This window comes from Canis aureus, chromosome 18 (assembly GCF_053574225.1).
Source record: "Canis aureus isolate CA01 chromosome 18, VMU_Caureus_v.1.0, whole genome shotgun sequence".
In the NCBI taxonomy this organism is placed as follows: Eukaryota; Metazoa; Chordata; class Mammalia; order Carnivora; family Canidae; genus Canis; species Canis aureus.
The window spans coordinates 24,769,746-24,794,125 of NC_135628.1; the positions used below are offsets into that span (position 1 = coordinate 24,769,746).

The 24,380-nt window shown below is 43.1% G+C and overlaps 1 long non-coding RNA gene across 1 annotated transcript; it reads right to left on the bottom strand.

Annotated features, from left to right (window-relative positions):
- Positions 1-14,070: 14,070 nt before the first annotated feature.
- Positions 14,071-22,546, bottom strand: LOC144288306 (uncharacterized). The gene is made up of 3 exons (XR_013356266.1): positions 22,008-22,546; positions 21,245-21,316; positions 14,071-14,644 (listed from the first exon to the last, which is right to left on the bottom strand). It is a non-coding gene; the product is annotated as an uncharacterized LOC144288306 (long non-coding RNA).
- Between the last annotated feature and the right edge of the window lie 1,834 nt (positions 22,547-24,380).

Below are 24,380 nucleotides of genomic sequence, written 5' to 3' on the forward strand. Positions count from 1 at the left end.
GATCAGCTGAGGATGCGGTGGGCTTTCCAGATGGCTTCTTGCCCTGAGCCAAAGGCCTGGAATGTAATGTTAACAGTGTCTGTGTAATGTCAGTTTAGACTGTCCTGAAAGAGTGTAAGTGTGTGTGTGTGGGGGGGGCGCCAGGGGGACACCCATGTGTTTAACTTGCAGAATGCATATAATTGTAGACATCCTGGAAAATAATTGCTCTAGATAAGGACAAATGCAGTCACCATTTCCTATTTTCCCTGCAGCTGAGGGGGAGAAGCTACAGCTTAAGGCACAGAGCAAGGGTTTCAGATTAGATATAAAGGGACATTTCTTTTTCAGATGAATTTGATAAACCCTGGAATGGATTGTCAAGGGGAATTTTGAAGCCTCTTTCTCTGGGAGCTTTGGAAAATAGGATAGACACTCATCTGTCTGAGCTAGTTGGAGCCTGATCCTATCTGGAGATGGCAGGTGGATTGGCTGCGGGCTGGGAGCAGAGAAGGGAATCTCCTTTCTACCGAGGTCTACCGACCGAGCGTTTCACCTCACTTTTCAGAGCATTTCTGCATTACTGATTTTCTCTGACTGAAAAAAAAGCACAAATGTTCATTGTTTAAAATTCAGAGGAGACATAAAAATATGAAAAACTGATAAACAAAATCCCATAATCCAAAGGTAATCCAAAATAGTTTCTTTCTGATATATATGAGAATATATTTATATATATATATATTTCCAGACCTTTTACACATGACACAGTCTCAGAAAAAAAATGATATCACAGACTACATGCTTCTGTAATCTCCATTTCGTACTTAGTATATTGTGGATTCCTTTTCATGTCGATAAATACTGCTTTCCATAATTTTTGGTAGATAAAGACTGGTCCATAGTGTGCATGTAGCATGACTTATTTAACTAGATCCTGACTATGGAGGTTTAGGTTGTTGTCCCTGGAAATATATATATATATATACACACACACACACATCCTTGTAGAATTGTCCAGTTATTTCTTCAAAATAAATACTTAGAAGCAAACTAGCTTCCAAGCTAAGTAGTTCAGGGTTTGCCTGTTTAAAATTTTCCTACCTGTTGCTAGATTTCCCTCCAGAAAGGTCAAACCACTTTAAATTTCCATCAGTAATGGTTGACGAGAGAGTGTATCTCCCCCTTTTCTAAATAACTCTGGCTACTTTCAATATTTTAATATACATTTCTTTTGAGTCTTAAGTTGAAGTTTTCAATGTTTTTAAGCGTTTATATTTCTTTTGTTACTTGCCTTTTGTGTCCTTTATCCATTTTTTTTTATGGGGGAACTTGATAGATACATACATGTATGCGTACACACGTATGTACAGACTACATCTGTATCAGTATATCTATAGATCATTTCCCAAGTGGTCTTTTAACTGTACTTATTATGGATGTGCTGTACAGAAGTCTACGGTCTAGATTATTCTTTGAGCTGCATTAGTTGTAACTAGAATGCAATGGATTTCTGGAATCCTGGCCATCACTGTGTCACCTGCTTCTGGACCAGATGTCTAAAGTCACCAAGGAGGCTGAGGCAGAGAGTGTGGCTAGGTAGGTAAGGCTGTGTATACATGGCCAATGTATATTTTACAGGGTCAAATCAAGAGTTCCCTGACATCACTGAATGAAGTCAGAGCCCCCTGGGCTTGACAGCAGAATGTCAAGTAAGCCTTCAGCACATGGAGCATATGGTGGTGGGCAGAGTGGAGATGAGGGACAGAGGGAAGCAAGGGACAATGGTCCCTCAGGGCCACTCCACTCCCTCTGTTCCCCTCCATCTCAAAGTAGCAGCATCTTCCCCTTCTCACTAGCCCCTCGTCCCCTCAAAGTACAGATACTAAGAGGCTTAACTAACCAGGGCTATTATTGATGCTCTCCTTTCTCTTCCTCTGGGCCAAGAGGCAGGACACAAACACTTTTCATACTTAGTGACGTGGAGCAAGGAAGGCCTAACTGCACATGGACAAGTAGACAGAGAGGCAAAGGAACAGGGCAGTCTCCCTAGGGTGGTGCTGCCAATGGAGAGAAGGATCCAGCGGCAGGTGTAGTGGAAATAGGACTTGTCATCATGCTTTACTGCAGAGATGGAGCTAGAACAAGGACCACATCCTAGTTTTTCTGACTTCAGCTCATCTTTGCACATTCCTTGTTATTTTAGTTCCCTCAGGTTTCAGGTTGTATGAGTTTTTGACAAGAGTGTCTTGTCCATTTCACTCAGGGTAATATCCAGATTCCTAAACTTTTACATATTACCTCTGCCACTTCTCCTACTCCAATTCTTACTCCATACCCCAGACCATGCAAATCCACTTGCTCCTAGAACAAGCCAAATGCATCTGTGTCCCAGTTCTATTGTACTTGTGTTTGCTTTGTTTATGATGCCCTTTCCCCACACATCTACATTGCTTACCCCCCCTTCCTTCAGGTCTCTGCTCTAGTGTCACCTTATTTTAGTGGCATGTGGAGGTCTTTGGCAGCAGCTCTATCTGGGAAGTCTGTCTCAGGGAGCAGGGCCCAGACATCGGGGAGGGTGTCTGTGGTGGACTCTAGGCTGGGGCAGTGCTGACTAAGAGGATGGAGGTGAAGCCACCTTTAGCGGGGTCCAGGCCTAAGCTGCTCTCTGCGGCAGGGAGGCGGCACAAGGGACCTATGGGAAGATTCAGTAACTGGGACTGGATTCCCTTTAGTCCTCCAAGAACCTGTCCACTGCTGAGCTGGTCTCACTCACAAGCAACATCTCTTGGTTCCCAGGCTCTTTCTGGGCTCATGCTCAGAGCCCCATGACCCCCACATCCCAACCTGCTCCTATGCCCCTCATTCCTGGTGCCCACCCCACCCCCCCACACTCTGCCTCCTTCCTTACTGAGACTCATATCCTTCCTCTTTCCATTCTGGAAAATCTCCTTTCTTCTCCAGGTATGCTGTGGGTCCAGAGCACACATTAGGGGGTCATTGTCAGTTGCTGCTGTTTTAGGAGGTCCACTGGCTTGATTTTTCCAGAATATCATTTGTCAAGCCTTGGTCATGCCAATGTGAGCCTGTGTCTTCCACTTGGGAGCTCACTAGTCGACCAAGGAAGGATTTTTCAGAGAGCTGCAAATCTCTAAGTACTAAAGCTCTCCAGATGTGACAAGTCCGTTTAGGAGATTAGGGAGGGAAGGAAGGGAGAGAGAGGCTTAGGCATTATCCATCTGCCGGGCTGACAGGCGTCTCCTCAACTAGAAGAGGAAGAGAGTGATATCAGAGAAAGATCGAGGCAAGGCTCACGTACACACATTGCACTTTGGTTACCTTGGCTAAAAAAAAAAAAAAAAAAAAAAAAAAACCTCATCCATTATCTAAACAGCTGATAGAACTAACGCCTAGGCCCCATACCAAACATTTCTATTCATTTGTCTAGAGTAGGGCCTGGTTTGTTGGTTTGTTGGTTTTTTCAAAGATTCCTGGGTAACTATTAGTCTCACTTTGCTTGTTACTTGATTGTCATCTGTGTGCCAGGCATTGCGGTGGCATGGGGGGTACAAGCTGCGGACCTTACGGGCTCTGATGGAATGGACCAGTCAATGTAATCAAGATGCCGAAGCTAATAGGATGTGATAGCCCTTTCAATAGGATATCGAGATAATTGCTTGAAAAGGGGGAAATTTAATCAACAGGATGTTATGGCTACACAATATTAGATCATCAGATTGATTTGCTTTTCCTGAATTGATGCAATTAAATTCATATTGTTGTTTTTGTACCGTATACAGACAGCCAAGCACATTGTTCAAGTGGAATCCAGGTACTACCTGTTTGGGGAAGACTATAAATTCCTGAACCCCCACCCAGACCTCCTAGATCAGAGTCTCTGGTTCCAGATTTTTCTTAGGCAGAGGTTTCCACCCTGCCTGCACATTAGAATTAGCTGGCAGACTTTTAAACAGCCCAGGCTGTACCCCACACCAATTATATTAGAAGCTCCAGGTGGAAGTGGCAGGGAGAGAACCCAAGCATCCATCTTTTAAAGCTTGCCAGGAGGTTCCACTGTGCAGCCAAGGTTAAGAAGTGGAGTTAAGTGGCGTGGGAGGAGGCAGGCATCAGGATCTTTAGAAGCTTGCTGTGGGATTCTAATATGGAATTCCTAACAGAGACTCCAGAGCATGCCCTCTGAGCAGATGTCTTCCACCTGAAGAGCCCCTGAGCGTTCTTCCTGAGATCCTGGAGCTGTTGGGGCAGTATGGCTCACGGTGAATGCTGCCCCAGGGAACACTTGCTACCACTTCTGTGTCTGTTTCTAACACCACAGTTAGAAAGTCCCCACCACTCAAATCCTCAGGCCTTGACGTTTTTCTTGGTCTTCTTGTGGTCACACTGGGCTTGATCTTAGCCCTCCAACACCCGGAGTTTGCCTCCTACATCTTCCCCTCCCATCTTCTTTCCTGGGGCTAGTACCCATGGGAGTCTGTGGCCTGCAACCCAAACTGGCCCCCTAGAACCAGAGGCAACCACAGCTCTGGGTGTTGTGGGTAACAAAGTTCTGAACCCTATTCCTTTCAGGCTCCTCCTCCCCTGTAGAGGTATTAAATGCTGCAGATGAGCTGCTTTGTATTCAGGGGATAATACACACTGCCAGCCACGCAGTCAAGTCGACGTAACACAGGCTTGGCTTTTTTCTTTGTGGTTTGAATGCCACCCTCCTGGAGCTGAGAAAGGATATTGGCTCGCAGGAAATCCCACATCTTCTTGATACTCACCAAGTTTGAGAAAACTTTTAGTTTTTGCTCTTTGTTGCCAAAGGGTTTCTGAACCCTGGCTGCACACGTTAGACACACCTGAGGAGTTAGGAGAACTCTCAGTCCTGGGTCCCCACTCAGGCTGATTAAATGGGAAGATCTGTGAGTACAGCCCAGGCTTGGGACTTTCCCACATCTTCTTAAGTCAGTGTGCAACCCGGGTTGAAGATCACTGATCCAGGAGAGGGAGAAGATGGTGGGTCCAGAAAACTAATATTTTCTGAGTATCTCCTATGTGTGAGGCAATTGACCTAAGAGTAGCTGATATCTATTGAGTGCTTATTATGTGTAAAGTGCTATTTTAAGAGTTTTATATCTTTCGACTGGTATTTATAACAATCTTCTGAGGAATTACCTCAGTGTTTCCATGCAAAAACTGAGGCTCAGAGCAATCACAGAGTTCACGGATGATAAAGCTAAGCTTCAAATCTAGGCAGCGTGGTTCCAGAACTCATGCTCTTTACTGCTACATTTTACTACCTCACAGTAACCCTAGTCATGAGGAATGGAGGAAGTAGCTCAGAAATCCCTTAATACAACACAGATGATTTCTTATCCAAGCTGTCTACTCAGTGAGGGGGGCATGAGGAGAGGGAGTCAGGGAAGAGGGAAATGAGTGTTTGGCTCCGCAGATCACTCAGGGCCGCAGCTGAAAGAGTTTTCACCACCCTGTAAAGTGCACCATCTGGAAAAAAAAAAAAAAATGTGGCCCTCTTAATCCCTTGAACCAGGGAAGAGAGAGATGGGATGATCACACATGGGGGTTTCACTTCAGCCAGAAGTAATACATGTCATTTCCATTCCTACTTCATTGGCCAAGACTGGTCACATGGCCTGCCTCGCTGCAAGCTGGTTGGAAATACAGGGGAGCAAAGGGAATACTTGGTAGCATTAATTTCTGTGCCACATTCTGTGAGTGGCTGTTGTTCCTGGTTCAAGAAGCAGACTTGGAGAAATTAAGAAATGTGCCTACAGAGACACAAAATTTGGAGTTGGGCCTCACACTCAGGTGGTCTCACTCAAATTCTTATGCTGCTTTTTTTTTTTAAGCTTTTATTTATTTATTCATGAGAGACACAGAGAGAGAGAGAGAAAGAGAGAGAGAGAGAGGCAGAGACACAGGCAGAGGGAGAAGCAGGCTCCATGCAGGGAGCCCGATGTGGGACTTGATCCCGGGTCTCCAGGATCACGCCCTGGGCTGAAGGCAGCACCAAACCGCCGAGCCACCCGGGCTGCCCTCTTGTGCTGCTTTTTACCCCATCGGTGACTAACCGTATGCCACTGGAGGGATACCTCTACACCAAGTTAGCATTTATTTATCCTTGCAGGCATCTAGTCAGTGCTGAACACCACCACCAGACGTAAGGTAACACTAGAAATTTCTTAAATAGAGATAAGTGTGTTATTTTTATGAGGGAAGCTCATTAAATCATCAGGTGAAGTACCTAATGCCATTCTGGGAATAGAAAGGATCGTGCCTTTGGTGCCTAAAAATAAAGGACTGTTCCCCTGGGGGTTGCTAATATATGGAGCTTCAAAAAAAGGCAGCCACCAAGTGGCACAGCTCCTGTATGTGGGGGAGACGGCACTGACGCTCTTAATGGCAGCTTCTAGCAGTCTCTGGAACTCTTCCATCCCAAATTGCTCCAGGTGGAGAGGTGATGAGTTAGAAAACAGTGTTCTTTTTTTTTCCTCTTGCTCTCTCTCTGATCAGCCAGGGTGACGGTTGTTTATTAACCCACAGTGCGAGCAGAAGTCAGGAATCCCCTAAAGTGAAAACTCCACCATTGGAACATGAAACTTGGCAAGTGATGGAATCTCTCACCTCATCCAATTGCTTGGGGTCTATTGTTGTGATAATTATACCTTAAAATGTTGGACGTTTTCCAAGTGGCCAGCCACACGTCAAGCAAGAAGTAGCCCTACTTGGGTTGGCCTTGACACAGAGCAGCTTTGTCTCCCATTGCAACCCCCCCCACTGCTGGCACCCCGGGGCCCCAGGTGCCCTGTGCCTCTGGGGGAAGACAAAGCCAGAATGCTTGTGGCAGCTTGCTGCACCGGGTGAGCGTGCATGTGTGGAGGCAGGCTGCTGTTCAGGGTCTTCACTAGTAAAGAAAAGACAAAGGAAACAAGTCTTTGAAGGGAAAAGGCATCATCGCCGAGAACTAACGAGAGCTAACCGATCCATCCCTTCCCCACGTTTCTCTTGTTGAGGTCTATAAGGCCCAGCCTGAGCCTGGGGTCACCTCTCCAGCAAGATCAGGCCAGAACTCTGGCTGTGGTTCCCTGGAGACCTGGGCCCCAAGCTGAACTGGCTGTTGCAGACACCTGGGCAACTTGAAAAGGTGTTACCCAAGGCCTGCTCCGGAGCCACTGAAGCAGTCTGGGCCCCCCACCCCCCACCCCCTGGGAATTACACTAAGCATCCTTGGGTGCTTCTAATGGCCAGGTAGATTTCAAGTCCATGCCATCTCCACATTGGGGACATTTTGAACAGAATCCAAGTGTTCCCAAGCTGAAGGATAGGCCAGAGCAGGCCTGGGCTGAAGGAGGGAGGCTCACAACAAAAATGACCTGTTGTGTGCAGGGGAAATACATTAAAAACAAGCCTCGATGGGGCACCCAGGTGGCTCAGTGGTTGAGCATCTGACTTTGGCTCAGGTCGTGATCCCAGGATCCCGGGATGGAGTCCCCCATCGATCTCCCCACAGGGAGCCTGCTTTTCCCTCTGCCTATGTCTCTGCCTCTAACTTTGTGTCTCTCATGAATAAATAAACAAAATCTTTTAAAAAAAAGAAAAACAAGCCTCAAAGCTGGCTGTGAAAGGGGAAAGACGTGGTCATGGTTCAGAGTTGGAAATGTGTAGCTGGGAAGTATCTGGTCCTAGCCTGCCCTGTTATCCCTAAGGGATGGACCACGATCTTTGAACAACACCCTTTATTGTTGTTGTTTTTCTTTTTCCACTATGCACATCATTGTAAAAATGTATGTTGGTAAAAAGAAAATAAGAAGCACCAGCATTCCTACCACCCAGAGTTATACCACTAACACTTGTGTGTACAGAACCACTTCCTGCCACATAGACAGGTTTCCTGTCTGTTTGAGACAGGCTGGTGGCACCACCATTTTGCCATCTGCCCACCTTACCAACTGGCACACCAGCAGATGCCTCGTTCCTTCAGTAATGTGGGGTTGGGGCTCCGGGCCCCTCTGAAAAGCTGAGCTGAGGTCAGCAGGTTGATGGGATTAAAGAAAGTCTGTGCAGCATGGATTTGCTTGGGTGGAGCTGCACCACAGCTGCCAGCAGGCACCGGCTCAGAATCACAGTGTCCATCCCGGCGGAGGCTACCTGGTGGCTATTTTAAATATCAGGAAACTGAAGTTCAGGAAGGAACTTCAGTGGAATGTTAACCATGGAGCCTAGCTACCCACCTTCCCTGGCTATGAGTTCTCCTATCTCTGAAAGGTCACTGGTTCTCCCAAAGGAATCAGATGACTGCTATGGGACCTGACTAATGAATGGGCTACCAAAACAGTTGGCCAAAGCCCACTGGAGCTTAATTTGGTGTAAATCCTTTATGACCACTGGCTCTCCTATATGGACAACCTAACTAAGACTTAGTGAGGGGATCTTCAGCCAACAGACCCAACAAGGGCTGCATTTGTACATTTTTGTGTGTGCAACAATATCCCCGGACATCCCTTCCTCCCTTTCTTGATATCTCCCCCTTCAGTGTGATTGGTTAGGTTTGGTTGAGCCAGCATTTGTAATTTTGGAGTGTCTTAATAATGGCCACTTAAATAGATTTACTTGTAAAAAAAAAAAAAAGATGTATGGTGCATTTAGAGGTTGGAAAACTTTTTATGGTCATATACTGAACATTTTAGATTTTATGAACTCTATGATCTCTCAACTACTCAACTTCATAGTTGTCACACAAATGCAGCCATAGACAATACGTTAATGAATGCATATGACTGAGTTCCAATAAAACTTTATTTGCAAAAATAGGAGACCAGCATGCCAAACCCTTATTCTCCTGAATAATTACAGCCTATCTAAAAAGTCTTAATTATTTGATGAGATGCCAGAAGAGAAATCACTGAATCTTCAGAGTGTGTGGCCAGATCTATTCATCAAAAAAAGTTCACTTTGTTCTGAAAACTCTGCTTTCCCTGCTTTGTAATGACTGCCAGAGCAATGTTCTTGCCAAACATATGTGTCAGTGACTCCCTGTGAATATATCCATAGTGTAGAATTATTTAAGCTCAGACTAGACACAGTCCACGATTCTGTGCATGGCATTAAAGCAGATGAAAGATGGGATGTTGACCACCAGCGCTGAAATTTCAGTTGTTATCTAAGCAGAAAATGCAGTCACCATAGCTGATTTTTTGTTATGATTGTTTTCTGTGTCAGTTAGTTGTGAAAACAAACCACCCCAAAGCTTAATGCCTTAAAACAATAATTTATTTAGCTTACGAGTCTAATCATCTGGGTGGTCCCTGTGGTCAAGGCTAGGCTCAAATGAGAAAGACCAGGTTTGCTCATGGCCCTGGTAGGTTGGTTTGGAGCTGGCTGATGCAGCATGGCCTTCCTCACAGTCAGCTGCCAGCTAAGGCAATGGTGGGTGGGGCAGGGTACTGGATCCCAAGTCTCTCATCCTCCAGCAGGCTGGCCTGGGATCATTGACAATGCAGCCCTAGGGAGGGGCCAATGTTATGAATGGAAGCAGGAAAGGCCTCGTGAGACCCAGGCTCAGAAGCAGCACACTGTCACTTGCACTGCATTCTGTTGGCTTAAGCAGTCACAAAAGCAATTCATACTCAAGAGGTGGGAAAATAGGCTCTACCTCTTAATGAAAGGAGTGCAGAGCGATAGTGCAGAGGGCACAGATCCAGGCAAGTGTAGACAATTTGACTATGATTGCAATTAATCTAGCAGGGTTTCTAAGAGAATAGACAGATTAATTGTTTTTTAAAGATAGGACAGGAGGGGCACCTGGGTGGCTCAGTTGGCTAAGCAGCTGACTCTTGATTTTGGCTCAGGCCATAATCTCACGGTCGCGAGATCCAGCCCTGTGTCAGGTTCTGCATTGGGCATGGAGCCTGCTTAAGATTCTCTGGCTCTCTCCCTCTCCCCCTTCCCCTCTTCCCCTCCACCTCTTCTGTTGCACAACCCCCAATCTCTGTCTCTCAAAAAAAGAAAAGAAAAAAGCAGTAGTAAGGACTGGAAACCCTATTGACAGTATCATTCATATGGTTGAGATGGAAACAAAACCAGCAGGATTGACATGTATTTTCACAGTGTTTGAAGCTTGTTCTTTTTGTTGAATGAATCCAAACCATGTCTCGGGTTTGATTTCTGTCCACCTCACAAGCCTATCCAAATTCCAGCATTTTCCCTAATGTGCATAATTGTGCTCTACCTAAAGAAAGCCCTGGGTATGAACATTCAAGCTGTCAAAAGAGAAATTAGAATGTTATTCTTTGATTGACAAGAATTCTTTTAATTTGTAACCAAAGGTTTTATTATAGAGTTTCTTGAAATACTGAGTTCTCAATTTACCATATAATTTACTTCTCACAAATTTGGCATGGAAATTTTCTGGGCACTCTTACCACATGAAATGTGACCTATCTGTATTTCTCTCAGGACTCCTTATATGTTGAGGTGATATTCTTAGTTATGTTTTTCACCATGCTTGAATATATGAAAAGGCCAAATCTGTGACAACGGTACTTCTATTTATTTTAGGGGTCAATTCACACCGGAGCTGGGGGGAAAAAGCATTGAATAAAGGTTTTTAGCAGGTGTGAGGTATAGCCTCCATTCAGCGAGATGGAACAGGTAGCAGGCTTGGAGACAGGAGATCTCATCTACAAATGTATTCTTCTTTATAACACATAATTTCAGTCCTCTTGCCTTCATTTCATTAGTATGGGAACCTCCAGGATCTATCATCGTCTGATTCTATTTGTTAACTGTGTGACTTCTCTGGGCCTCAGCTCCCATATCTGTAACATGGGGCTAGTGGTACTTACCTTAGCAATTTCACTGGAGGGTGAGGATCAATGAAGAAATGAGAAGTGAGTCTACCATCAAGCTCCTGAGGACTGAACTTTAGAGCACCTCATTTGCCTGGCTCTCTTCTAGCTAAATATGCTTTTATGCCTAATTTTGGACTTATAGTTTTGACTAAATCAGAGTTTCCCAAGAAAAAGCAAAGAATAAGGAGTGTCATAAATATTAAAGAAAATAATATATAGTAAATGTAAACCTGTGTCTGTATTAATGTACAAATAAATATAAGTAATAAAAGAATAAGGCAGGCTTTTCAGGACATCAAAACCTGAACAGGTCTCTGGAAATAACACTAAAGAAATGTTTTCTCGGGGCTCTATAGCTTAGATAGATTGGGGATGTAGTTCTTTCACTTAAAGCTTTCACTTCTAATTAAATGCAAATACTGCTGAAATGGGTTGCACGCAGTGTCTTATCTGCCATTTATACTTCAGAGTGTGTGAGTTTTAGCTTTTCCTGAGAGCAGATTTAACAGGTAAAGAAGAGAAAGCAAATAACGTGAGAACCTAAAATGAGTGGGGGAGAATCGAAAGAGAAAGTAGGATGAGATCTAAGGTAAGACATATGCGATGACCAAACAGAAGGGATGCCAACCACAGTCCCAGAGTAGGGCTCTGCATACCTTCAGTATGGGATCCTAAGTGAGGCTCAGAGATACTGGGGGAAAGGTTGAAAGTCCTACACCAATATGTTGACAAAGCATTTATCTTTGGTAGCATGGATATTTTTCTTTTGTGTGTGTGTGTGTGTGTGTGCACATTTTTATTTTCCCTCAATTATAAAAGGGAGATGAATTCGCTATATCAATTTTTTTAACATTTGAGAAAGAGTCTACATTTTGAAACAAAGAGTACAGAGAAGATATCTGGACCAAAAATAGACTGAATTACTTAGGGCTTAGACAATGTTTCTGATGAAGACTCTTTCTACTGGGTGGTTTTATGTTTCCAGACAAACATACCTATTTGAAAGAAGCCTTTTCCTCCTTGATGCTGATTTGGACTAAAAGAGATTTTTTTTTAAAGCTATGTAAACATCAGTCTAGTTTTCTTATGAATGCTACTCAAACATCATTAGGAGCAAAAACTTTACTAGGGCTCATTTAATTCAATTCAATTTTATGATCATTACTTATTGAGTGCCAATATGTGGAGCATTCAAGGTGAGTAAGGCTTGATCCCTATTCTCAAGATGCTCAGAGCCAAGTGAATGAGTTGGGTTCAAAAGCCAAAGCCATCATGCTGTCTGTGATCAGTACTCTAGCCCTCTTAACTCTTGCCACCTCAATCTTGATTCCTTCCAGAGACACAGAGCATTTTGGACAGCACTTCCTATGCAAGGCAGCTTCTCTCTACAGCTGTTCAGTAAGCATCCCCACCAACACAGGTGCACATTTCAGCTCTTGTTCCATATGGTGGATTTTAAAACCTTGCCTTCTTCTCTGGCTCTCCTGCAAGACCTCATCTCCAAATCTGCTAGAGTATTCTTTTTTTTTTTTTTAAGATTTTTTTAAAAATTTATTTATTCATGAGAGACACACAGAGAGAGGCAGAGACACAGGCAGAAGGAGAAGCAGGCTCCATACAGGGAGCCTGGCATGGGACTCAATCCCAGGACTCCAGGATCACACCCTGGGCTGAAGGTAGCATTAAACCGCTGAGCCACCTGGGCTGCTCCCAAATCTGCTAGAGTATTCTAGAACATTTGTCCCCTTCAAATCCACCAGCCTTGCCTCCTTCTCTTCCATTAGATTTCATTTACATTAGTATATAGCACCCCCCACACCAAAGTGGGAAGTGAAATTCAAAATGCCTGTGTATGATTTGCTCTAGTTTCTCCTAATTACCCCAAAACACCTACTGCACTACCTCCTATACTCATACTGACAATAAGGTCCATGAAATAGAGCCATAGAATGTGGAGGGAGTGGAGCAGAAAACAAATTCCAATTGGGAAGGGATATCTGAGAAGGCTTCCTGGAGGAGATGCCATTTAATTGAAGCCTGGAAAGGTGGGTGAGATCTCCATAAGGAAAGGGCCAGATTTGGGCAAATGAAAAGTGGATTTGGGGTGGCATATGTGGAGTCCGCTCTGGGATAGTTTCACTGCTTATGGACATGTGTGGCTCAGGGGAGGGAGGGCTTTTTTTAAGATCTTATTTATTTATTCATGAGAGACACACAGAGAGAGGCAGAGACACAGGCAGAGGGAGGAGCAGGCTCCATTCAGGGAGCCCGACGTGGGACTCGATCCTGGGACTCCAGGATTACACCCTGGGCCGAAGGCAGGTGCTAAACCGCTGAGCCACCCGGGCTGCCCAGGGGAGGGAGTTAAAGATGGAAAAATTATTTGCAGTGATTTTGCAAAGGATCTTGGATGCCAGTCTAAGGAGTTTTACATTTATTCTTTGTGCAAAGGAGATTACCCTAAAATAGGTGGAGTGGGGGAGCATCTGTGGAGTCATGTGTGCTGAAAGTAAGCACAGAATCCCTCTCTGAAAACCTCTCCACACAGCCTTTGTCCTTCGTTTCTCTCCATAAACCAGCTTGCCTAGCATGAGGTGACACTCCTATAACAGAACTTCATAATCAGTCCCCAGAGGCCTGCAAAAGTAGTTGCTCTCTGAGCAGAGAGTTATTTCTTCCTCTTCTGCTCTACAAAGAAATATTTATTGAGTCAAGGCCAGAACCACAGGAGTGCCCTGGTAAGCCTCAAGGCATCGAAACTTCATGAAAAATCCTTCCTCATACAATTCAAACGCCCAATTCCAGGAACCTGCCTCAAGTAAAGGGAACATGTTGTGAGAAGTAGATTTCCTATTACTTTGTTGTGAAAAAGACCAAGTACTCTCACCAACCTCTATCATGGGCAAAGGAAGTACCTTCAGCTCATAAGGAGGCAAACGGGTCTCAGGGAAGAAACACATTAGAGAAATAATCCCTCTCCAATCGTTCTGAAAATTGCCCCTGTGGATCCACAGTGGGAAAAACAAAGTGCAATGGATGAATATAGCTGAATAAAATCCTGGAAAATTATCTGAGTTAAAAAAAAATTCAAAGCAGAGCTTAAAAGCATTAGCTGGCTTTTGCGAGTTGGGAAATAGCACACACGCACACACACGTACAAATAGCAATTCATGCCTTAATAGTGTAGCTTTTTGTCAGATGGTGCCTAGGACTTCAAGTAATGCTCTTTATTGTTTGTTTCATATAGCGGAGGGAAGTGGAGGGCCAGTGAGAGGTGTGAATTTTAAAACTCCAAGAGTAAACAAAATTATTTGGTCTTTTTCACTGAGGGTACCCGAGTCTCTGAAGTTAGTTATTGCTGGAAAAGTTGAAGCATTGGGTCTTGTAGATAGGACTTCATCTTGAAATTTTATGACCACATCTAATACCTAGAACAAAGACATCTGAAATACATCTGTGGGCACATGTCCAGGAAAGCAAGCAGAATTCTTACTATTTTAACCTTTAGCTGCTATGTATTCTTTATTCTTAGAACAGGCCATGGGAGGCCGGAACATAGAATTACCTGCTCCCTCCCTCTAGTCCTCTGAACTTCCTTTTCTAACACCTGGCCAGGTTGTGATACTGATCTTGTGCCCTGTGGCCCAGGGCTTCATGGAATCCAGGGATGGTGGAGACTCTGGGCACCTGTCCCACAGATGCCCGCTGTCCGCACAGAGCCAGTCCCGGTGATGGCTGCTGCAGCAGAGCAAGCAGACGGAGCTCTGGGACACAGGTAAGGCTGAGAGCACCTGAGGAGGCATGGAGGATGTGTCTGATAAGGGGAGAGCCAGAATAATCCATTGTTACACTAGATTATTATAAAGACCTATACTTCTCAACAGATGCTAGAACAATTGTAAGCATTTTAGAAAACCGTTCATAATGTCTCTTAGGTGACTGGGTTTGGGGAATGTCATCCCACTTGTGCACTTAGGCAAATACACTAATCCAAGGGTATGAAGGTAGGAAGTTGTTTGAAGGCCTCGTTCAATGTCCTCTCTTGTAACTGTGCACTATTGATTGTTCTATATTCAGAGTTCCACCAGGGGCTCATTCAGCCCAGGAAAGGGGCCCTCACCAGAGCAAGCCTGAGATGCTGTTCCAGAATGTGCCTCATCACTAGTTTTAACTGAATATTTACTAAGTACCGGGCCCTATAAAAGCAGGACATACAAAGAGAAGGACACACAGAGCCCACTTCCGAGGTCCTCACTTTGCAGATGGGGGCCTTTTGCAGATGCCCTTGCTGGCTTCTTTGGATCAGGTTGAGGAAGACCCAGGGTTTGCTCTTGGGACCCTCAACATCTATTTGAGTGGACCTCACTCCCTTCAAGTCCTTGCTCAGATGTCACCTCAAAGAGACATACCCTGAGCAGCCTATTTTTAGTTGTCATACCTGTGATCCTCTGGCACTACTTACTTTTTTCTTTCCATGCATACATCTTCTAACATATATAATTTAATTCGTTATGACTATTATTTATGAAGAGTTTCTTCTTACCCGAGAAGGTAAACCACCCCCCAAGGCAAAGATTTTTGTCTGTTGGGTTCACTATTTTGTTCACTGACATATCCTAGGCCCCTACTTGTACCTGACTGCTAGTGTAACCATCAGCACAGCTCTGGAGGCCCTGGGTCCCCTGATGATGCTTGATGCAGTTGGGCTGTGCCTCCACCTGAGCAGGCTTCTGGGCTGTGCCTGAGCCAGGCTCTTGGTTCCATAGCTCAGGCCACTGCTTGCTTCTCATTTAGAACAGAACATGGATCACTACAGGGACCTGGGGTAGCATCTTACACAGCTCTGTGCCCACACAAGGAACAGAGATGGCTTCTCTATCATTTCTGTCTTCTCTCTGACCACAGTGCCTGGGATCTCATAGGAGTTCAATTAATGTTTATGGAAATGAAACCCAGTTGGCAATGACATCTGGTCCCTCCTTTCCCAAACATAGAAACAGCCCGATTGCACTCTGTTTCTATCACCCAGGAGCGGGCTCTAGCTAACTGCCTGTTTCCTGACACAGCCATGTTGGAATGAAAGGCTGGTTGGGTGTGGGGATGAGGAGGTGGTTCTTATGTCTCCACACTGGTCCTCCCACAGCTCTTCCCTGTTCCTCCAATTCCTCCCCAGGGAGTTGCTCCAGTCCTTGCAGATGCCTGCTGTCCTTCCTGCCATCCCTGAGTCAGCCTGGAGTTAATCACACCCCTTCTTGCCAATTGGGCCCCAGATCTCCACTATCAGAAATATTATTTACATCTCTCAGCTCCTTTCTGGGTTATCTAAGATAAGCAAGAGGAGGAACTAAAAATATAGGGCATGAGGGCCAAGAGATGCCTGAAAGAACGCTAAGGATCATCAGATCTTTCTGGGCCAAGAGTCTTTTCTTTGACTGGTGCTTGATGGCAAGTTCATTTCTCAGAGTCAGCAGCCTACCAGGGTCATGAGGAGTTGCAGCAGAATTCCTTCATAGTCCCTTCAGTTCTAGAAGGGTGACTGCAAATGTTTCCAGCCAGTTTTTTCCTCTTGCCAGAGGCTTGGAGAAAGTGTGCAGAGAGTCCCCTGTGGCTGTCAGGGAAGAGCTTGTGTGTGTAGAAGAAGCCCTTCTCACCAAGCTAGATCCATTCTCTATAGCTTAGACAGGACCTTAGGGAGGACAGCTGGTGTTAGACAGTCCTCAGTCCATTGTTACAACCAAGAGTGGAAAGCCAAAAATCTTGAAAAGGAACACCATTCCTTCATGCTGCTACTTCTCTGGGAAAGTATCTTTATAGCTAGAGCCAGATCAAATGGAGTTGAGCCAGAATCTGAGGGCAGGGGAGGGAATCTAGATCTTTTCAATTGGAGTTCAATCCTCTAATAACATGATTTCCTTGATTCAAGACTTTGACTGCTGTGGCCATCAATACCCATTGGCCATTTAGAGAGTTGACAGCTGTGGGGACCCAGCTCCCTATATAGGCTACTAACAAGATAATTGAGGTCCTTTAAGAGAATAAGAAGAAAGTTTTGGGGGTAAGGAAACAGGGTACTAGGCCAAATGGTGGGTCCTCTTGTCTTTTTCTCAAGGTCGCTACCTTACCTGGATGTTTCCCATACCTCTGCCATACAGCACATCCTCCACCCTGGCCCTACCCAGTCCTCCCACACATACTTTCTCTAACCTCAACAAAACAGGATAGGAAGTGGTCATAAACTCTAGTTGGGGTTTCAGGAGGAACATGTAAGGTTGTCATCACCTTCAAGTTTTGAGTCATCAAAAGATGAGGGAAGTCCACTCCTCACCATTCTATCTGAGCTGCCCCAAGTATAGATGTGGCAAGAATAACCCACTGGTAGTCTGAGCCTGGAATTCCTTGGAGAATCCCACCACCATAGGAAAACTCTACATAGTCACCATTTTCCTCAGTTAAGACCCAAATCACCTGGATGAGGAGTAGAGGATGTGTAGGTGGGTATGGCCAGTTTAATAGTTGCCAGAGCCTCAGTTCAGTTTGGCATGCCCATTGTGAGAACAAAGGACAGGTTAAAAATGAGAAGAAAAACCATATAAGGAAATAAGTCCTGGATGTTTCTATTGGTGTTTGGCTTTTCATTATATCTGGAGCTGGGATATTCAACCCTGTGTTATGCAGGATGTTGTCCTGTGATTTGGTCCACTCCATTTGGGTTGAAATTAATTTCAAAAATGTATAATAGCACTGAGGCTCCCACCTGTGGACATAATTGTAAGCAAGTGCCTGCTGTAGCTGGGAAGCCAATAAAAGCAGCGCTATCTAGGCTTTGCTGTCCAGTAATATTATTGCCTATCTATGTATCATGATCATTTATAAATATTTGTTGTGGCCCTTGTGAACCTTGTAAAGGGCCCACAATGGGTAGAAATCACGGTTATAAAAATACCTCTCTTTCGTATTGTTGACCTGAACCGATTTCAGTTCTTGGCCTGAGGAGCCAATTCTTTCAGGAAGAGAAATTCTCTCAGTGAGTAGTATTTGGTGATAACATTTCTTTGGAAATGTATGCTCACCAACTTCAGGTACAAAGTATTTCTCCAGAGAAAATAAAAATACATAAAGACCAATTGAAAATTCAGGAACCAACTAATCAGTATTTATAGCACCTTTTCTGAAATGGCCAGCTGTATACCAGGGAGTTCCCTGAATAGCCTAAGAAGGATTATGGAGAATAAGTCCTAGTTCATTTTTTTGCTTCTCTTTAATGGATGCCCCATGACACTATGATCCTTTAGACTGATGTCCAGGAGAAGAAACACTGAGGAATGAATGAAATGCCAGTTAATTCCAACATGGCATTTACTGACATCCTGGTGAGGCTCAATCTGTCCCTAGGGGACTCTTTCCAGGGGAGTGTATCTGATGAGAAGTGTAGATTTGGTCCTAATTAGCCAAAAAGGCAATCACAAGTCCTTGGCTTGGCCATGAAGTATGTCACTCTGAGAGCCAACATAACTGTATAGTTTTTATTCTTCCTCCATGTGCCATGCTCTGTGAGTTTGGGAGCATTTGTAAAGACTGGGTTAATGTTCTGTAATTGGAGCATGAGCTACATACGGAGAATTACAGATGGATGAAAGATCTGAGTTAGACCCTGGTTTCTCTAGTTATCAATCTGTAGCTCTTTTAGCTCATACAATGGTGATAACCATAGTCACTTGATGAAAACGTTTGGAAAACTTTGAGGCAACATTCGAACGTAAGTCATCATTGTAAGCCACTATTACAGCATGTGCCATTATGCCCCTTTCTTCCTTTTACTTTATCTTCCCTCACTTTCTTATTGTAAATAGTGGAGCAGTGTCTTCAAGAAGAGTTAGAGATTCTTGAGTTATATCTTCGTGCTTCCCCTTCACATTGTCCATCAGAGGTAGATCTTGTGACAAGCCCTGGGAAATCACCTACCTCAGCCCTCTCTTTCAGAGAGAAACAGCCGAGGTGGCAACTGATCTTTTTGAGGAGAGTGGGGAATTTTTCAATTATAAGAATCTAGGGGTTGAAAAAAAAAAAGAATCTAGGGGTTGTTCTATTTGGTTTACCTGCCTAATAACCCCTTCAAGGTGAAAACCCTACTGGGGTAAATTAGGGTAAAATCAGCAATAACATACTTCATTGAACTTCCAGTACTCCATGGAATTTTGTGTACTTTATAAACATCTTAACCAAGGTTTGCATTCAGTAATTAATAATGTAAATTAAAATAGTGTGCTCCTTTTTTATTGCTTACTCTGGGAAACTAACCATTCCTTTCCAGCCCGAATGTTGGCACACTTAGGAAATCAAAACTTCCTCAATTCATCATATTGGATTGGATAAGTGATAAGGAGTTTCACTGGTCTCTGCCCTAAAATGCAGAGGTGTTACAGTAGGAGGCAGCTGATGTGAGTCAGCAGCCTTGACATGTGAGTCTTGGACAACCAGAAGGAAGCACAGGTTGAGTATTGCAGAAAGATCACCTGTATCTTGGTTATCACAAATATTTAAGTGATAAATATTATCTCAAGGACTTGCAGTTCAAGTCATAGTAAACCTAGAACACAGTCATGGATTTAGAACTGGAAGGCACTTTAGAGATCATTTAAACTTCTCCTACTCAAGGGGGTAGTCCAGAGGACCAGCAGCATCAATATCACCCAGAAGCCGGTTAGAAATGTGGAACCTCAGGATTCACCCCAGACCACTGAATCAGAGTCTGCATGTAACAAATGCCAGGGCCAGAAGGCACATTAAAGTTTTAGGTGCATTAGTCTAACCCATTCTTCTTGTTTTATAGATAAACTAATTCATGGCAAGTCTAAATGACCTTAAGAGCTTACAGCAGGTCACTTGCAGAGCAGGAACCATCCATTTCATAATCTGGTTCTTAGATCTGTGAATTTGAGTAGAAATGAGTCATGGGCCTGGTCCTCAAAATCAAAGGTTTGGTTCTCCCAGTGAAAAGCAATATTGATCTGTCAGTTCTCATGCTTCATTAAGCTAAAATTTCTACACCATCTGTAAAAATGGGTTAGTCTCACTAAAGTACGACACCTCTCCTGGTGGCAAGTTATTCTGATTATAGGCTGAGTATTTAGATGCCTTGGACATCAAAACTGTTAACATGACAGCAAAGAGGAATGTGGCTTATAGTGATACGGCATGATGTTGTGATGGTGCACACTTCAAGGCCTTTGCTCTTGCTGCTCCTTCCACCTGCAGTGCTCTTCCTCTGGCCCTTCCACCTAGCAGACTCCATCTTCTCATCCATGTTTCACTCTTGGAGAAGTTTTTCATCTTCACTCTAGTGTCAACCTCCCTCCTCATCCCTGTCTCCTTAGTCACTTTCTATCCCATGGTCTTATTTTACTTTACCCATGCAACTATTAATTTATTCTGTTTAATCCGCTATTGTCTGACTTCACACCACAGCATTTTTTATGTTTGAGAAGAGCAGGGACCTGGCCCTGCTTATATACCGGGGTATCTCTGTTAACCAACAACAGTGCTACTCACATAGAGGGTGCTCAATAATTGTTTGCTAACTGAATGAATAAGTAATTTAGAACAAAGTTTGCCATGTTTATGTAAAGGATAATCATCAGTAAGATGATTTGCTGATTTTTGCAATATGTTAGGCATTGGACTGTGGGCTTTATGTACACTGTCTCATTTCATTTAATATTTTATTAAAGTTTCAAAAAGTGGGCACTAGCATTGATTGCTTGAAGATTGTGGCATTAAATGACTCTTCTTAAAACTGGGCAAACTGACTGAAATCCAACTGGACTTCAGGGTGTTTCCCTAAAGGAAGGTAGAGTGGCCTTCTACCTAAAGTGATTGATACTGGCTGAGGCTCTCAAGGATCCAGACTAAACTTGGACCAGGGAAATCATTACACCCAAAATCGTGTCTTGATACCATTGTCAGTTTTCCTTTGAGCACATGAATAGGGACAACCAGACATAGAGGAACAGCTGGGGATGAAATGTCATGATAAGCTTTCTAAGTGATAATGGAAAAATTAACTCTTACCCATTCCCCCTTACATGACCTACAAAACTATTGGTAAGAAAAAATAAGTTGTGCATGGAGGAACATGAGGCCAACCAGAGGACAATCCTTGATCTTCTGTTTTCACCAAAGAGGCAAAGCACATAGGCCGATTTGGCCTCAACCATCAAGTACATTTCATAGTGCCAACAAGAAGCTAAAGTGCAATCAATCCACCCTCTTGATGGCAACTCAGTACTCCTGCCCAATTTTTCTTTTTCTTTTTTCCAATTTAAAATTTCCCAGAGTGCCCAGTCCCCATCCCACTCCCCATCTTGGCTTCCACCAACTCCGCACATCCTTACCAACAGCAGCAACTGGCTGACTCAGTAGGATGGGCCCACCAACTGATCGGGAAGTCAGCCGGAAAGGCACATCTATAATGAGAAGCAGGAGGATGGAGGGAAAAACAACTTGAGTAAATGCATTTCGTTCCAGAGAAGAGCTTTTTAAAAAACTGCTTAACATTTAAAGTTCTATTATTATTTTTGGCAGCATGTTGAGTCCATGTCTCTTTTTGGCTACTTTTCTAGTACTTTATGTATCTGGAAGCAAAATTTGCAACTGATTTCAGTAACACTGGGAAAGAAATTTTTTTCCACTGTAATTATAGGAGGTTTTTAAATGCTATCTAAATGTTATTTTGTGTACTCACCAAATAGGAGGCACAACTTAAAATCACCATATAAAATTACCTATAATATAATTTATGTTTATGTATCATTGGCTTAGAAAATGCCTTAAGCATTAGTCATTACAGAATTAATTGTATAACTAAAAAAAATCCAGTAACAATTACCCATAAATTCCAAATTAGTTATCCAATGCAAAAAACAGATGGGTTTATAAGGCTGTGGGTTGTCCCTTCCTTCACGTGGTCAAGAAAGAGGCTTTATTTTATTTTTATAAATAATTTAGGGAAATTTAAAATACACATGAAAGTACAGAGGCTACGTACCCATCATCCAGCTTTAACAATTATGCGTTTATTGACCCTGTGCATTGATGGTGGAGGTAGGGAGAATAATGATATGGCCGTTATGATAGTTGCAAAAGCAAAATGATTACCATGGCAGGGATGTGTCCATAACTTGTTGTCCATGTTAAATGTTGGGAGCTGTAGGTAAACTGGGTAGTTCACCAGCTTGATCCTGACTTCTGCTTTAAGCCACCTGGGTGGCTCAGTGATTGAGCATCTGCCTTTGGCTCAGGTTGGGATCCCAGGGTCCTGGGATTGAGTCCTGCATCAGGCTCCCCACAGGGAGCCTGCTTCTCCCTCTGCCTACGTCTCTGCCTTTCTCTGTGTATCTCCTATGCATAAATAAATAAAATCTTAAAAAAAAAGAAAGAAAGAAATTGGAAGCTAGTTTCCATTTGCCTTTCTATATGCGGTCTCCCCATTAGCCCACTTGGCTCTGCATCTCAGGAGAGGGACTGATCTGTACTATACCTAAAGTCCCCCTGGCTTCTGGCTTCTGGTAGTTGATGGGTTTAAGCTATTTTACAGATGATAAAGTTACGATATAGAGAGAGCCTGACTTTTCAAAGATCATAGTTTATTTGTGGCTGAAAGGGGGCTATATGCCAGAACTCTCATCGTTAGGCTGCTAATTGTCATGACAACACAGAGTTAGCTCTAGAATGGTTCTTAGATATGTTCAGGTGGTGGAATGTAGGTGTTACAATGATCTAGGCCAAGCACCATGAAGCAATAAACCAAGCCATTGAATGCTAGTTTTTTTTATATACACAACTTATAGTTGATCAGATCAGTTTTTAACAAAAAGTTGGACATGCAGTATTCACTAACTTATTTTCTGCAAGTTGGGAAAAGCCCACTGTTAATTGAATTTTAGAATTAGAGAAGTTCAGACATGCAGATTACAATATTTCTGCTTTTGCTTCTATAACCTCTCTTTTGCCAGCCAGCATTTCTGTGAGTGAGTTACATTTAAAAGGAACATCTAACCTTTTTGGAAAGTAAACCCTATCTAGCCCTGTTATCTCTACTAATATCTAAGGAACCAATGGCATCTCTTCTTACAGTCAGTTCTAACTGCTTCATTATCCCCCCTTTCGAAATACAGGCTCCTAAAACACCCAGATGACTTCATTCAATCATGAATCATTCATTCATTCAATCAACGAATATTTATTGAGAATTTACCATGGGCAAACACAATTCTGATTTCTCAGAACAGGTTACTAACTAAACAGTTAGGAATCCCTGCCCTCTAGAAGCTTACATTCTAGCAACTTTGAAGGTAATTTATGATTCAGGTATTAATGACATTAAAAATGTTGCTTACTGAGGGGGGCACTTGGTGGGATGAGCACCAGGTGTTACACTATACGTTGGCAAATCGAACTCCAATAAAAAAAATACAAAAAAAAAAAAAAAGATAGTACCCTTTCCTTTACATCCTTGCCAATATTGTGAAAAAAAATGTTGCTTTCTAAAGAAAGTAGAATCCATTACATTATTCTGATATAAAGCTTGTTTCTAACCACAGTTTTGTATTGCCATATCTGCAGGCAAATAATCCGAGTAAAGAATATCAAAAGGAAATATGCTTATAAATTCAATATGGGTTCTGAATTCTCCTGCCATTTGGGCCCTACCTCAGCTGGGAGTCTGATAGAAGTTACCAGCTAATACCCCTTAAGAGTTAAGGCTAAATCAGAGTCAAGAAGTATTTCCTTCAAAGCAGTCAATGCTAAAGAAACTTTTCCTCCAAACCCTCTCCAAGCATTATTCCAACGATCCTCTGTCCAGGAATTTCAGGCATATATCTTATTTTTCTGCATAGAGTTCAATAATGACAGGAAAACATAAGACCAGGGTATAAGTGAAGTAGAATATGGAGGGATAGAGAAGGACAACAGGACAGCCTAGTGGCTTGTATCCTTAGCAGTGTCAATGAGCACAAAGAGAAATGTTTTATTCCCTCTCATGTTGCCATCCAGTCGAGCCCAAGTTTTTGAAATATAATACAGCCTTTAAAAGTTTTAGAGACTCTTTGCAACTTAAAGTTTAAAAGTGTCAGGTAATGGGGAAGTAGTGTGGCTTATTATTTCCTTTAGAAAATGTGTTAATGTGTAGATATCATGAATTCAGTAAATACATTTTAAAAAGCAAATGTGAAAAATGTTGAGCTTCTATATTTATATCTTTAACTCCATGAAAGTTCTGACTCATAAGTTAGGGCTTTTCAAATTAAAGCTGTTATTTTGAGATAATTATAGATTCTGTGTATTTTTTTAATTAAAAAATTTAGCATAGTCTATGTGTAGTTTGTTCGTAAATGCTGCTTGATACTTCCCTTGTGCCTATCACTTAAGTCTTAAAAAATTTATTGTTCATTAGGCCCAGTTGACAGGAGAAGTTATAATTTTCTTGATTTTTCTTTAAAAAAAAGTGACAGTTGACATTTCGTGTCT